We start from the raw sequence: 16,944 nt of genomic DNA, 5'->3' as shown, positions 1-16,944 counted from the left end.
AAGAATTAATATTACTTATGCATATTTTATAGATGTGTTTTATAGCCACTAACTGCTGAGTAGACGTATCGGGAAGGCAGAACTGAACATTTTAACATAAATAAGGTATCCAACAAAACATATTTTAAACACAAAACCAGAGGTCCAACATACTTATTTTTTATAAGTAATATGAAAATAAGATGAATAAAATTGTTACGTATTTTTAAAGATGAAGCTCTCAATTATGTCCATGACTATTGGCAGTTTTTAAACGTTACTACTCAGACTGTTGTAGGGTTGTAGATGGTGAAGCATTCTGAAAAGCATAAGTTTGTCTATAAAGAGTAAGAATTGCAATTACCATTAATAGTTCTCTTCAAGCTCATTTGATGTCCTTCAAAAAATGAAATCGGTGGCCAAACTGAATCAGTGAAGATGGTCTATTGAACTCACTGTTTACACGAATACTTCCACCCCTGATTATTTAAATCCACAAGAGGCAACTTTGCAGTGCACGGGCCATGTTACGTTAATATGAGTGTCTTTGTGACCCTGGTTTGTGTGTGAAATAAGCATCTGAGGTAGTTGTAAAAAGTTTACTGAAAGCCTTCCAAAGCAACTGGTATGTAAACCTTTAAAATATTAGAAGAGTTCAGGGAACCAAAGTTCGTATTTTTATGGAATGTTGAAAGCAAGACATAAATATTTTAGTGAACTGAGCTGCTCAGTCATCTGAAGTTTATGACTTGGTTCAAAACCATTTATCTAGTCAGTAGGTAGTCCTAAACCATAGTTTAGTACTTCTGTTATAGTACAATTGCAGCAAAGAACTACTACTGATTTTCAGTTTGGAGAGTTCTGTATTGCTAAAATAGTTAAAGAATGTGAAAATTGCTGGAGGTGATTAATAAAACCAATATAAACAAATATAAACATGTGCATTTTACTAAAGAATGATCAATTACTTTTCACCAATTTTAGAATGACATGCTTTTAAGTATTTTTCCCCCACAACCAAAATAAGGACCATTACTGAAACCTCATGAAACAAAGAAAGAAGGTAATAAATATTAATAGAGCTGTTTACACAGTTCTGTAGCTGAATTTATGCTTGTAATAATACAGGTACACTCTCTAAATTGCTAGCTAGCAAGGGGAAGAAATGGGCTTTATTAATGTCTACAATTTCAAAGTGCTGCTCCAGATTTTACTCAGGAAATTATCGCTGAAAATCAGTGGAATGTGTAAGGCTGTTTTCCTTTAGTTTGTGTCATCTTGCACCTTATTCGTGTTACTCTTTTATTTTGAAAACTCAAGGTTAAACAACTAGCCCCTTCATGGTATAACACATAAACATAAAATTATATTAAAATTTAAAGTTTTGGCCAAGATATTAGGTAATGCTAAGGTATCAAAGCAAACATTGTGATACCACAACAGGAAAGAATCCTTTAAAATGAAGTTATGTTCTTCATGTCCTAGAAGAGAGTTAAATGTGAATTTTATTAGGAGGAGCCTTCCTGGGGACAAGGGCACTGCTGTATCCCAAGGGTCTCAAATAGTGCCAGGTGTAACAGGTGCTTAAGGTGAACTTTTGAATGAATTATTGAATAATCAAAATAAGTTCACTACAACTTAGGTTTACAAATGCAGAAGTATAAGACTGTGAAATTTACTTTACATTTTCACCAAAATACTATGCCAGCACACCAAACTCAACATGTCTAAAATCAAACACTGTTTTCTTCTGCAATAGCTTTATTGCTCCCAATTTCCTATTCTGATAAATAATATCTATATTGCCTACCCTTCAGCGTTGAAGTCTCTGTCTTGTGTTACTCTACATGATTTTAGCCTCCTTAAAGGCCAGCACCTTGCCTTTCTGATCTAACTCTGCAGTAGGTATTTTTAAATTAGCTATGAAGTCTCCAATCCCATTTGCCATTCTTCTGACTTCTCTATTTAAGATATTTATTCCTAACAAGTATAGGAAGTTTTTATATGATCTCCCTGCCTTCAATTTTTGTTCTTTCAAAATCACTCTGAGATTATAGGAGTTGTAATCTATGCCAGTTTGCACTAGGTTGTGCTGAATATATAGGGACAAAGAAAGAAACAAGATCGTGCAAAATAAAAGTTCTTATTTCTTGCACATATAAGGAGTCCAGAAGTAGGATGTAGACCATCATGATTACAAACCAGATTCCTTTTATTCTGGGGCTTTACTAACCTTCATGAGCCACCTCATAATCCAAGATGGCTGATTGAGCTACTTCCAACATGATTTCTTTGAGCCAGCAGGGAGTGAGAAGGAAAAAAATGAGTGCAACCCTTGGACGAATATTTGCCATACTATGTTGATTGCTATCATTGCCAGAACATAGACATGTGCTTACAACTTGTTCCACAGAGCCTGGGAAATACAGGATGTCCAGGAGAAAATGGCTGCAATCTCTGCCAAACCAAATGTTCACAACAGACCTTGTAATGTCGATGTTCACATCCTCATTTTTGGAGGATGCAGCACACATCCTTGCAGAGATTAAATCATTCTGCAACCTCACTGCCCTCAGTCCATATTCGCTGTTTTCTGCTACTGTACGCTTCCTCTTGCACTACAATTCTGCTCCTTTCTGGCAGGAACTGGTTCTTAAGCTTTTTAGATAATCAATAAAAGCATGATATGTGGATACGTCATTGGTCAAATGTAAGGGAAGTTTAATTGTGTCTTAGAACCTCAGAGTTCTAGCGTAGCCTCAGGAAATAAATACTTTTTACAAAGAATATTTATTTTTTCACTCACTCATACATCATCATAAAAAGAATACATTTAACATTTCAAATCTCTGAACTGCTAAGTCAGAAAGCAAAAATTGAAGATATAAGAGTATGACAAGGAAGAAAGGGTATTAACATAAAATTTATTTTTACTTATAATTTCTTTTTAAAATAATTTTTATTGTTGTTTAATTACAGTTGTCCCCATTTCTCCCATTGTTCTCCCCTGCCCTGCCCACCCGTCTCCCACATTCAATCCTCTTCCCCGTGTCCTTATCCACGGGTCCTTTATACATGCTCCTTGATTTGACCATTCCCATTCTTTCCCTTGTTATTACTTATAATTTCTAACAAAAATGTTATTAATCCAACCTCTTTTCTTTCTGTTTGATCAACTGCATATTTTAGCTTTTAAAAAAGAGAGAAATATTTCCAGGTATGTGAAGAGGATCATAGTATTCAAAATTGAAGAAGGATTAATTGAGCAAGAATCTCCCAAAGAATCTCATGGTCCAGATACCTTGTTTATCTGGAATAATCAGAATGCTAGTATTCCCATTGATCACTAATTACTATCATTGAAAACTCGGGAGAAATGTTATTTAGTTGTAGTAAAAGTATTATAAATAAACTACATATATTTGATTATTTTTCAGTTCCTTGTACTGTCCATCCCCTGCCACAGTATATATTAGCCTGCATTTTTTTATGTTAATTTGTAGAAGTCTCTAGTTCAAGAGCCTTTTTACCCCAAATTACTTATTCCTCAGTCCACGCTCTAGGTGCTGCTGAATGCCACTTTGCTTGTTCAAAAGGAAGCAGTTTTATCTTCTTCGCTAATTAACTAAAGAATTTCCTTGTCCAGAAGGAGAGATACTTTACTGACTTACAGCCATATTTTTTACGTAAAGGAGGTAGATAATTGGTAACACTTAGGGACACAGGTAATTAAACAGCATGGTTAAATGTCCAAGTTGTTTAATTTACTAGAAATCATTAACATATAGCATTGCTTTAATTGGTTATATTTTAAATTTTTTTAATTGTGACAGAGTAATTATTTCTGGGTTTTTGTAATTATTTATTTCCCTATGTTTGACTTTATATTTAATTGGAGTAGAGTAATTTGTTCTTTATAATTAAATAACCAATTTATATTTGTGCTTAATTTATTAACACATTCTATTAATATTGTCAACAAATATTTATTGGAGAGGGGAGAGCTGTATCTTATTTTGCAAATATCTTTTGCAAGACACGACTTTAGGTTTAGAAAATGAAGAAGACAAATTTCTGTCCATACCTGGAGTGCTGGTAGAAGACACGAGAATGATTAAGTCTGTACAAAATGGAAAGTAGAATAAAACAGATTTTGATGAACAGCTTGGAAAACGCTGAGAAGTAACAAACTTTTCCTGACAGTTTCTAAAACATTTAATTATACAGAAAAATTTTGATTTGTCATTGAGGAGGAGTAAATGTAGTCAGATGGAGGGTTTGGTTACAACATATTATTCGGATAGTGTGTAAAGGGGGGCCCATGATGCATCAGATACATAGGGAAGCGGTCAAATATGGTCACAATGCAGGGCATGTGACAGTAAGAAAGACTTTATCATGACTGAAGAATAAATCACTTTACGCCATCTTTCCTGATCCTCACCAGCTGTCAAAATGAACAAGTACTTAAATGTCAGAAATGGTGCCACACAATGAAGGCTGTTACTGTTCTGGACAACGCCCGGTCCATTTTCTTTCCGATGGCCTGCCATGGCTTTTCCACAGCCATTACTGTCCTCAACTGTGTCCCAACGGCTTGCTTTTGGCACTGTAACTAACGCCCAAATCCTGCCCAGGGTTCCAAGTCCCCGACTCCAGATTTGGAATTACATTCCTCAGTTAATTAATTGAGCTCTTGACTGACTATAGAAATTCTGTCCCCTAAGTATTTGGAGAAATTCCTTAAAATTAAATGATGTTTTTCCACTTTATAATCCTTTGTAGCAGAATATGAATATATAACTTGAAGTGCATTTGCCTTACATATTAAGATCAAAATTACCTTTTAAAATAGACTCAAATTTGTCCCTAAATAAGGCATATCCTTTTGATCTCAAGCGTGTTCCTTGCATTTTCATATTTCTATTCTCAGTCTCCAACTGGCACCTATCTTTTCTTCAACTGTTTGGATGTGAGTGTGTGGATGTGCTATATAATTGACAGTCAAAGAAGCAGAACTTTTATCAGTATTTCTGTATGTGGCATCATTTGGAAAGCATACTAACAGCCTTTCTATCTGTTCTAATGATATCTTTCTTGGGAAGTGGACTGTCATTATTTCAAATCAAATACAACTGGGCTTCAATATGAACCTTGCCATGTACTTTCTTTGTGATTTCGTGCAAGTTGCTGAACTCAGACCCTCATCACTCACCTGTGAGGTACAGACCCCACCTTGCGGTGCTCTTGTGAGGAGGTGAACGCAGAGCTCTTGGCACAGTGTCGACCATCTAGACACGCAACAGTGGAGCTCTTAGGTTTCCAATTATGATGATCACTTTATGCCTCCTTCTCTACGTTCAAAAAATCTATTGCTATCTTAATATTGTTCTTTAATAGTCTCTTAACTTCCGTAATGTAACTAAAATCTAGCCTTCCTTTTATATCAGCCAGGGTTCTGCCAGGAAAACAAAAAGCACACTGGACGTTTCAACAAAGCACTTCGATAGAAAGAACTATAGGAACATAGGTATAGAAGCTGAAAGAGTGAGTAAGAAGGGAACATTGGAGGAATAATATCAGGAAGCAGTTGTCACCCCCAGAGGACAGATGAGATTAATCAGAACTTGGGACTTTGGGGGAAGAACCCAATGAAACTAGAACTCAGTCCAACCTTTGAGGAAGGCTGCTGCCAAGTGTTGCTGCTCATAAGTCAGAGGCTGTGCAGTGAGGCTGGTTCTGAGAGAACAGAAGTGAAGGATGCAGTCGAGTCATTTCCTTCTGGGGCACTCCACAGTCAGAACCTGACCAAAAGCTAGCAGTCCAAAGAGAAATATAGCTGTCTAAGTCCCAGACTAACAAAACACTGCTGAGATGGGTGGATTTAGAACTGATAATACGTGAATGGCCTAATCTCTGTCTACTGAACAACCATAAACACAATTCTACATATATTTGAACTTCAAAGTAACTTCAATGATGACTCTATGCTCCTGCCTAACAAGGTGTAACTGTTCTCTGTCAAATGAAGATGGGCTTATCCTCTCCCTTTTACAGGGAGACACAAAGTCACAAAGGTCACAGATTTCCACGAAATTTGCTAAAAGATAATGTAATGGATGCTGAGTCATCATAACCCCATATGTGTCCTGTATTAGAGAAGACTAAAAGTTTATATCCCAGAGGAAACTTCTTTGAAGGGAATTTGTAGGAGGAAAGGTTGTTCTGGAGAATGAGTGGCTGCTTTTCCTGTACCCGAACCTCAGTGAAATGGAGCTCAGCCAGAAAACTCTTTTCTTTTGGACTTCCGATTGAGACTCCTTCCTTATTTACTGTCAGCACAGGGCTAGAGATTTTATGGGAGACCTTAGCTGTGTACTTGTGGCATGAGTTCCTGTATCTGAGACTTGCAGGCTGTTTGAAAGAGTCCTGTGATGGCAGCTTGACAAGAGAGGACAGCAGTGAGAGAAGCCCACTCTTCCACAGGTTGCTGTGACATTTTCCTAAGGACTGAGTGAATGTTATGCAAAACCCTTGAAGACTACCAGATAGATGATAGATGATAGATAATTAGATAGAAAGAAAGATAAAAAGGGTGTCTGTCAATAATTCACATGCAACAAATGGAATATATATTTTTAGTCATTAGGAGTGAAATGTTGAGATCTGTTTCAGACAACTTGGCATATGGAAGATTCTAGAACAAATAAACAAAATTGCTTCCTCTGTAGAATACATGGGAAGCCTGTAGAAAATGTCACCAATATCCTTTAACCACAGAGCTGAGTTTGTAGAGAAGTAGAGGAGACTGGAAACCCAAAAGGCATAAATTAAAATCCAAGCTGCAGCTCCCAGGAGGGTGTATCCTGATTTCAGGAAACTTGAGATGGATGGAATATTTAAGAAATAGAATCCCCCAGATGTGATGATCACCTGGTATTGAGTGAGTGGGTTTAAGGATTAAAGAATGATGGAATATAGGAGCAAAATTTTTTGACTTGAGAAAGCAGGGAGAGAACATTTCAGTCCTAGATAGAACTTGATGTCTTGGTGAAACATCTTGGCCTGGTGCTTGGGAGCAACAAAACTGGAGATCAGAATTTGTAAGTTACCAGAAGACATCAAGATGAAGCTATTTGGAGTGGATGATATCTCCGAGGAAAAAATGAAATACATGAGGGATCTGGTGTGAGAATAACATGGAGAAACACCACTACTAAAGAGCCAGATTGTGGGAGAGGGCTCAGTATGGTGTTTATGAATGGGTTTCTAAGGCTGTAGGTGGTGGAAAGGCTGTAAAAGGGATGCTTTAGACACCACTAGAAGAGTGCTTTTCAAGGATGAAAGGCTTATAATTGAAGTCAAAGGCTGTCTAGAGATCTAATAAAGACTGGAAACAAACACTTGATTTAGTGAAAGGAGGACTTGAGGGTTTTTATTTAGAGGGGTTTTACAAGTAAGCAATAGAAACAGGATTCAAACCTGAATCTCACGCTTTCAAATGCCCACCTTCCTGTCAGGACTTTACTAGCCTTTTATTTACAACTTAGAAAACTGAGGATAAACGAGAGTTAATTGCCTAAAGCAGGAGTCATCAAACTGGCCAAATCCAGCATGAAGTAAATTTTGTACCTGGAATCTTTTTTTTTTAGCTTTTTATTTTTTTAAGATTGTATTTATTTTTAGAGAGAGGGAAAGGTAAGGACAAAGAGGGGGAGAGAAACATCAATGTGTGGTTGCCTTTTGCATGCCCCAACTGGGGACCCGGCCTGCAACCCAGGCATGTGCCTGGCTGGGAGTCAAACTGGCAGCCCTTTGGTTCATAGGCCAACACTCAATCCACTGAGCCATGTCAGCCAGGGTGTATACCTGGAATCTAAGAATGGTATTTACATTTGTAAATGGTTATGTTTCATTGGTGTATAGTGCCTACATGATAACCTTTGATTTTCCTTTCCAACCTCATAACCACCTAAAATGTTAACTACTGACCCTTGAAGGAAAAAGTGTGCTGACCTCTGGTTGGCCTTTCTGAGAATAAGTAACAAATATGGGATAAAGGTCTTCTGACTGTCCACTCCACCTGCAAAACTAAAAAAACTAATGGAATAAACCAACAATTCTCTAACATTAAACAAAATTAGTTCTTTGAATGAGCTGCATATTGATGTAAAGTAGTATTAAATACCATAAAAACCAAAATGTGAATACATTTCATAACAGAAATTTAGAAACCTTTTTAGAATAATTTCCGGGTTTGGTCTTCAGGGGTGCTGTACTATTTAAAATCAATAACATGTTTTAAATCAAATAAATTATCTAGGTGATATTTCTCATTGAATGATTACCTCAATGGACTCTCATAAAGGCTGGGGAAATAAAGATTTTGATGTAGTTTTGATAACTGGTATGCAAAATAGCCTTTATCTTCAGAGATAATAAAAGGAGAAAAAGTGGTTTTAATTTCATGTCATGTCTGAAATACTTTAGTATTTGTAAAACGTATCTGATGACTCTTCTAGTTCCTCCATTTTATTGGTAGTTTATAAATAAATATCAAAAGCCATTAAATTATTCACTCCGGTGGGACACTTAACATGATGGGATGATTAATGAATAATAAATCCCATTTCTTCTCTTCTTCCACACAGTAAAATAGATCTGTGGGGAAGAAAACATTCCTCCCCAAAGACATAAACATCAACCTTAACTCCTTTTGTAGTAGCTGCATGTCTTTAAATGAGCTCTTCATCTCATTGATTCTGTGTCATAAACTGTAAAATTGAGATGCTGGGGAAGACAGCTGGAAGAGTTGGTAATCGAGGTTTTGGTACCCTCCATTAGAAGGGTAGGTGGAAAATAGAGAGGGGGAGGGTAAGAATAGTGTAGGAAACGTAGAAGCCAAAGAACTTATATGTATGACCCATGAACATGAACTATAGGGGGGGAATGTGGGAGGGAGGGAGTGGGCAGATTGGACTGGAGTGAAGAGGGGGAAAAGGGACAACTGTAATAGCATAATCAGTAAATATATTAAAAAAAATACAAGTGAAATGATTTTTAAAAGTATATACCATAACATCAGCTAAGCTTTATCTAAGATGGGTAAGGTAATTGGTTCAATTAAAACAATATATTTTGAAAACAGTGACATCTGTCATGGTGAATATAGAATTAAAATTTTGATGGAAAGTTTTAATAAAAAGTAAAAAATATTTCCATTTATATATGTCATATAAAAAAATCTTTACATAGGATTAAATCTTTATAAAGGATTTCTCTGTCTCATATTTCACGCAAAATATGATTGCATTTTCTTGAATAAAATGAAATTTGAACTGAGAAAATAAGCCAAAAACTAAACTTTAATTCTGTTCAAAAGTAAATGTCAATGAAAAGTATTTGGAATTTTGGGTCAATAAAAAGATGAGAAGTATAGTTGAACAGCATAATATATTAGCATACGAATATTTAAAAAATATATCCAAAATACTTATTTTTTTGTACAAAATAAAATAATAAAAAGTATAAGATAGTGAAGAAAATGAGTAGCTCATTAAACACACGTTTGTGTCTTAGATAAAATGAAAACATTTATTTTAAAGTGTACTATTTATTTATCTTTAATTTAAATAACCATTTAATTTGAATATTATTCAAAATTTAAAGAAATACAATATGCTGTTCACACACTCAAGAAAATCAAAGTGCTTTAGGAAAGAACATTAAACGGCTTGAGGGTTATTGTCGGCAGGGACTAGGCAAGTGTCTGAAGAGAAAACAAAGACGGCAAACCATTCTTCATTTTTTAAATCATGGAGTAACAAAAGTAACAGACTTACAAATCTCATTTGCATATGGACTTTTATAGCATAGTGAGGTAGCGTGGGGAGGGTGGGTGGTAGGAGAGATGTGCCACCTTGAGGAATTAGCAAGTCAAGAAAAAGACATGAAATATGGTTTTACTGATGTGGCTTATTTAAATCAAAAGACAATTTAAAAAAATCGATTCAGTATGCAAATTCAAGTTTGTGTATTTAAGAACCTCTGGGTTCGTATAAGTCTCTTGGTTCTCCCACTGACTAATTTGCCATTTCAGTGTGAATAAATCAGGATATTACAAGCAATACTACAAATTAATTCCTAAATGAGTTTAAAAAATTCACATTTGTCGGAGGCAGTAAGGAAGGTTGAAATACCTACGATGGGGAAAAGTGAGAGTCAAAAATTATTAACCAATCTCTTACATACCATTTTTGAAATCATATAAGTATTAGCTTTGCATTTTGATCATAGCATGTACCAATGAAAAATCTTACCCACTTAGGAAAACGAGTAACTCCCAAATTTTACATAGCTAACTTCATTAGATGAAGAAAGACTTGTGTTAAGAACGTTGAACCTAAGTATTTAGCCATCAATTTAAATTGAATACTTTGTAAGCTAAAGAAAAAAAAATTGAAAATGTTAATCATTTCTGAAATTTCAAAAAGTAGCTCTTGAAATAAGGAGGCTTTTGTGAAGTCAGCAGCAGCACAGAACACACTAAACCAGGAAACGGCTATATTGAGAGAAATCAGTAGTTCCAAGTAACCGTCCACTGAAGGAAAAGGGTGAAGGTGTCAACTTCCTTAATAATTTGCTTCAACATTGTAGGAGAAACTTCAGAGATATTTCAGTAGATGGCATTATAAAGTGAGTTGCTGCATCTTTTTCCCTCTGCTCAAAGCTACAAATGAGCTCAACCTTTCCCAGGTTACACAATTTAACACTGCCTGTTATTTTTTTGTTTTTGGACAAATCAAGGGGTAAAGTTCCAAGCTGTTTAATGTGATTCTTATTATTCAAAGTTTCAAAATATCTCATGCATAAATGTAAAGTGGTTCATCCTTTTTTTTCAATTCATGTGTCATTGACATTCAAAATAAGTTATAAAAATAAGGTATATGAGAAAAAAGGAGCAAAAAGAGTGAGAGAAAGTGTTTTATAACTTCAAGGAAAGAGATTAACAGTTAAATACAAATGGTTTGAAATCTCTATCAGAAGGCAGAGGCTGTCAGATTGGGTTGAGAAATAAAACCCACTGACATATTGTGTGTAAGAACTATAGATAGAATAAGCAAACAAAAAAACATTTAAAAGAAGCAATTGAGGTTTTGTGCCCTTTTAAATTTATTGATTAAGAAAAGCTAGTAATTCACAAGCTTCATTTTCTCTTTTTTGGCCGTTGTTACTTTTGTTGTCGTTTATTTGACGTTTTTTAATTAAAGGTAGGTACAATGTCAAGGTATTTCTAAAAATTAGTTTCTAGCAGGTGGAAACTCTCAAGTAGTATAATTTGGTAAGAATAGTGATTGTATACTATTTCACTGTGTATTTTGCCTGGTATTTGCTTGGAGTAAAAACTAACAACAATTTTATATCACTTTTAAGTCTACTTTTCTTAAAGACACAGATATCTTTTAAAACAAATATATTTTATGGCCACTTTTAAACTAAAGAACTATTCAAGCTTTTTATTTACTCTTGAGTATGTTTTTAAAAATTGTTTATTTATTTATTTTTAATATTGGCACTTTTTCTGAAACCTTGATTTTTTTCTAGTTTTCTAGGTTTTGCATTGTAAATGAAAAGATGGAAAACACAGAAAAGTATAAAATATAAAGAAAACCACTTGTAATGTTATTATTTTGAAATAAGCACGATCTCATTTTTGGTGCAATGTCTTTCCTTTTTTATGTGATTTTTCAACCTTATGTTTATTTTTTACACTGTTAGAGACGTCCCCATTTTTCCCTCTTTGCCCATCTCCCCTCACCTTTTGCCTCCCCTTCCCTCAGGCCATCACCATATTGTCGTCTGTGTCTACATGTTCTTATCTTCCATTTATTTGTCTGTTATTTATTTCAGTACAGGCTCATTCTGAAGAAATGCTGTGGTTTTAATTCATTACAATAGTTATTTATTTTGTTGCTCAAGTTCAAACTTTGACCATTGTGGTAAGTTCTTTCAGGTTGGTTCTTATGTCTCTGTCTTCCTTTTTTAAATTTTATAACTTTATTTTCTGCTACTACAATATGTTCCAAGACCTGAAAATCAACAAGTTATTCAGGAGCCCTGATTCTCTTTATTGGAAAAGAGTATTTAGAAACCAAGATCTAGTTGCAAGATCTAATTTAAAATTTTTAAATAAATTTTATTGAGGTATAGTTTTACACTGCCTATGGGCACAAATGGCCTTTGAGGTATTTACTGAGTACCAGGGAACACCCGTGGAAGTTTAACTCATATTTGTGAACTAGAACTGAAACATGTGCTTCCGAGACCCCTGAGGTCTAGATGCTTGGAATGTTTCCCGGTAGACCCAAGTGGATCTGAACTTTGCTTCTCATGTGAAAAAAATACAATAAATTAGGGATTTGTCAAGATAATTGTGCTAAATAATTCTGGACTTTTAAAAAATATCTCTGTTTTGGTGGGAAGAGAATCAGGGCTACAAGAAATGGGGACTTTCTTCAGTGAAATTATTTTATTTTTAAAATTAAATTTATTGGGGTGACTTTGGTTAATAAGATTATATAGGTTTCAAGTGTACACTTCTATGACACATGATCAGCATGTTGCATTGTGTGGCTGCCACCAAAAGTCAAATCATCTTCTGTCGTCATGTATTTGTCTCCCTCTACCTTTCACCGTCCCCTGCTCCCTTCCCTCTGGTAACCAGCTTACTGTTGTCTGTGTCTACGAGTTTCAGTGTTATATCCCACATATGAGTGAAATCATATGGTTCTTGTCAGATGACAATACCACCTGGATACAAAATAGCAGGCAGAGCTGGTGGAAAATTTTTTTACTGTGGAAGATACTTAGAAAATTGTACATAAAAACAAAATAAACAGAAGACACCATAGAAATGTTAGTTACTAGAATTAAGGCATGGGCTGTGATCAATCCATTTAATACTTTGACTTTAATATAATGGGTAGTATTTTAAAATACAGATTGATTCAAAGGTTATCAGTTCAGCACAGCTAAACTGATTTTTGGTTTTAATATGTGGTACAGCCCGTTACGATGATTCATATACACAAGATTCTGTTACATATTAATTTGAGCTAATAACTTACTTCTTTAAACCAATAAAAGGAATGCATGCTTAAGTATCAATTTTTTCATCTCACAAGTATATTAGGATATTCCTAAATTTATATGTGTTTGCTGGGCTGTTACCTTATTAAAATAAAATACACAATTTCTTTGGAAAAATAATAAAACAAATGGAAGAAAAAGAAAGTTATGCTCAGATTCTCAATGTATTGTCCACATGAGACAATTTCTGCAAATCTCCTGCACTGTGGGATTACAACAGAAGTAAATAACTGTGTATAGATTTGAATTTCCAATATTTAGTTTGAGAATTCTGGCATCCTGTGGTGCAAAATAGCAATTATTGGAAATGAGTAAACACACTTTTTTTCTGTAAAAAAGATTCTATTCAAAGAATCCAAGAGGGATATCCAAAGGACAATGTAGTTTTGAAATACCAAGATGGGTGAAAGTATAAAATCAGTTTGCTGCTCTAGTACTTTATTTACAATAAAGTATGAACAGCATCCTGATTGTTGATTCCTTCCTAAACTGATGACACAAAATTACTAGTGCAATTTTACAAAAATCTGTTTCTGGGAGAGAAGGGAGGAAAAAATATTAACTGAGGAACAATTGATTTCAATGATTGTTTAGACAGGTGAACTACATTTTTCTCCTAATCTGTAGCCTGTGTTTCTCATGGGCAACAAGGTTCTACTGTTGCATGAAAAATAATTGGAGAAATGAATTGGAGAGCTGTATGGGAATTGTTAAAATTTTTAATAATAGTCATGTTTTTTAATTTTTAAAAATGTATTTTGTCAATTAGTCATCCAAATGTCCTCATACCCTATTCACCCAGAAAAGCAATCTTGGTTGTTTAAGGCTGTATGACCAAATATTTTCATGCCTAGATATTCTTTCGATCATTCTATATCTTTCACATTGTTGTTTGTTGCTGAATACTTGCATATAATATTTTTTAATTTCTATTTTTTGTTTCCTTTGGTTCTTGTTTAAATTCAATGTTGCACAAAACTTAATTTCAATTCCTAAATCTCTCTTTGATAACCTTAGTCTGTACAATAATTCTCTTTTATAATTCTTTACAACAACATTTAGCTATAAATTTCAAATGACACTTTTCCTACAGTTTTTGCATGGTTATGTAAGTATTTGGTTGCTCAACTCTTATTCTCTATGCTTTCTGAATGATGGACCATGTCTATGTCTGAATGGTGTCTAGCGCATTGCCTTGGTATGGTCAATGCTCTGTATATATTGACATTTCATTTATCATTTTCCTCAGCATACTTCTGTTAGTTTAATAATGATATGTTAAGCAGTTTATTTTATTGGGTATTAACTTTGAAACTGTAGTTGTCCACTATTTAAAAATAACACCTCATTTATAGGTTTCTAAGCTCCAACCTTAGTGAAAAAAGAAGATATTTGGTATAGTACTATTTATCTTCCTCTTAAGAATAAAATTTGATGAATTAATTACTTGTCTAGTTTTCTGGAGGACATAATATTTCCTTTTTCTTTTTAAGTTTATTTATTATTTTCCTTTTTTTTATTGTTGTTCAAGTACAGTTGTCTCCATTTCCATCACTCCCACCCCAACCACCCCCACCTCCCACCCTCAGGAAACAAGTATAAAGGACACCTGGACAAAGCCAAAGAGATTGAGGGTGGGATTGAGGGTGATATAATATTTCTTATGAAAATGGGCACTACTCCATTTTTAATATGAAAAAACTTCTAAATATTCAGGGCAGTAAGAGGAGGATTAATATTAATTAAATTGTGTATTTTTAATATTAAATAAAGTTTTTTTGTACAAAAGAGATTATAAATACTAAGGGTAGGTTGAAATTGTTCTTGATATCCAACAAAATTAAACTTCCTGTAGAGATTATAAAGGTATATATGGAAGAAGAGGGTGCTTGAAATAAGTAAATTGAAGATGCCATGGTCTTTTAATTGTGTTTTGGATAAAATTTTTAAAAAAACAGCAAAGACCTAGAACATGGAAGAAGCCATTTCTTTTTATTTACATAAGAGGGAAAAATTAAGATTAAAACTCCATGTTTGATCTCTCAAACAAATGTTCATTGGTAAAACAGGCCACACCCGGGTCTATATCTATGCTGACTAAATGTTTAGAATGAAAAGTTGAGGGCTCTTTTGCTCGTTTTTTGTCGGGTTATTTGTTTTATTGTTGTTGATTTTAAGTTTTTCCACGTATCTATTTTGAAAATATTTTCTTCCACTTTGTGGCTTGTGTTTTGAATCTCATAACAGTGTTGTGGAGCAGAAGTGTTTAATTTCAGTAAATTCTAATTTATCAATATTTTATTTCATAGATTGTTTTCAGTATATCATCAAAACCACAGGTCACTTAGATTTTCTATACATTTAGTCTTGATTTTTCTTAGTTTTGTGTTCTACACTTAGATATATGATCCATTTTAATTAATTTTTATGAAATATGCAAGATGTCTGCTGGGTTTGTTTAGCAACTAGACGTCCAATTGTTTGTTTTAGTACCATTTGTTGAAAAAAAGTTCTTTATAGATTTGTCTTTGTTCCTTTCTCAAAACCAGTGACTTTATTTGTGTGAGTTTGGGTTTTTTTTTTTGTTATTCTTTATTGATCTATACATTTATTCTCTCATCAATATCGTGCTCTTTTAGTTATCAAAGCTTCATAGCAAGAGTTGAAATCTGACAGTATGAATTCTCTAACTTTGTAGTTCTTAATATGTTGTACCCTATTCTAGGTCTTTTGCTTTCCAGTTTTAGAATCAGGTTTTGTTGATACATACATAATAGTTTAATATAATTTCATTGCATTGAATTCATAGCTCAATTTGGTAGGCATTCACAATATTGACTCTCCCAATTCATAAAGACTAATTTTATTTTTGGATTATTAAAAATTTTAAATATTTTTTGTAGTTTATCACATAAATAATGCATTTTTCAGATTTATATTTAAGTATTTTTTGAATATTATTGTATATGGCATTGTTTTTTAAATTTTCAATGTCAGTTGTTTATTTCTGTTATATAAGAAAACAATTGACTTTTTAAATATTCACCTTGTGTTCTGAGACCTTGCTGCTTTTGCTTATATGTTGCAGAAAGTTTTATTTAGCTTTTTATTCTCTGGGATTTTTCTATGCAGACAATCATGTTACCTATGAACAAAAACAGTTATTCCTCAATACGCAAATTTATTTTCTTTTATTATCTTTTTGCACTAGGTAAGACTAGGTAGACTAAGTAAAGAAGATCCACCCTCATTCAACCCACCGATGGCCTGAATAGGACAAAAGGGTAAACAATGAAAGAATTCTCATTCTCTGTTCTTCAGCTGGGACATTCATGTTCTCCTGCCCTTGAACATCAATGCTCCTGGGTCTGGGGCCATTGGACTTCAGGACTTAATACTGGCATCCCTCTGGTCCTTAGGCCTTAAACTTAGACTGCAATATACTCCCAGCTTTTCTGATTCTACAGCTTGAATGTGGCATATCACGGCATATCACAACCTCCATAATACTGTGAACCAATTTTCATAATAAACTTCCTCTTATTCATATCTATATCTATCCATCTATCTATCTATCATCTAACTTATCTTCTCCTATTGGTTCTGCTTCTCTGGAGAATCCTGACTAATACACGTAATGTTTGTAATCAGAGGGCTCAGACCTGCAAGTTCTTCCCTTTAATACATATGCATATATAACTAGGGAATTCATCTTTGGTAACACCTGAAAAAGCTTTTATAGAGAATGGAGATAGATACCTAAGAAATATACATATGTATATATATAATATGTATATGTATGCATGTACATATATG

The sequence above is a fragment of the Desmodus rotundus genome, chromosome 2 (genome assembly GCF_022682495.2).
Source record: "Desmodus rotundus isolate HL8 chromosome 2, HLdesRot8A.1, whole genome shotgun sequence".
Lineage (NCBI taxonomy): Eukaryota > Metazoa > Chordata > Mammalia > Chiroptera > Phyllostomidae > Desmodus > Desmodus rotundus.
Note: the sequence above shows the minus strand (reverse complement) of the source record.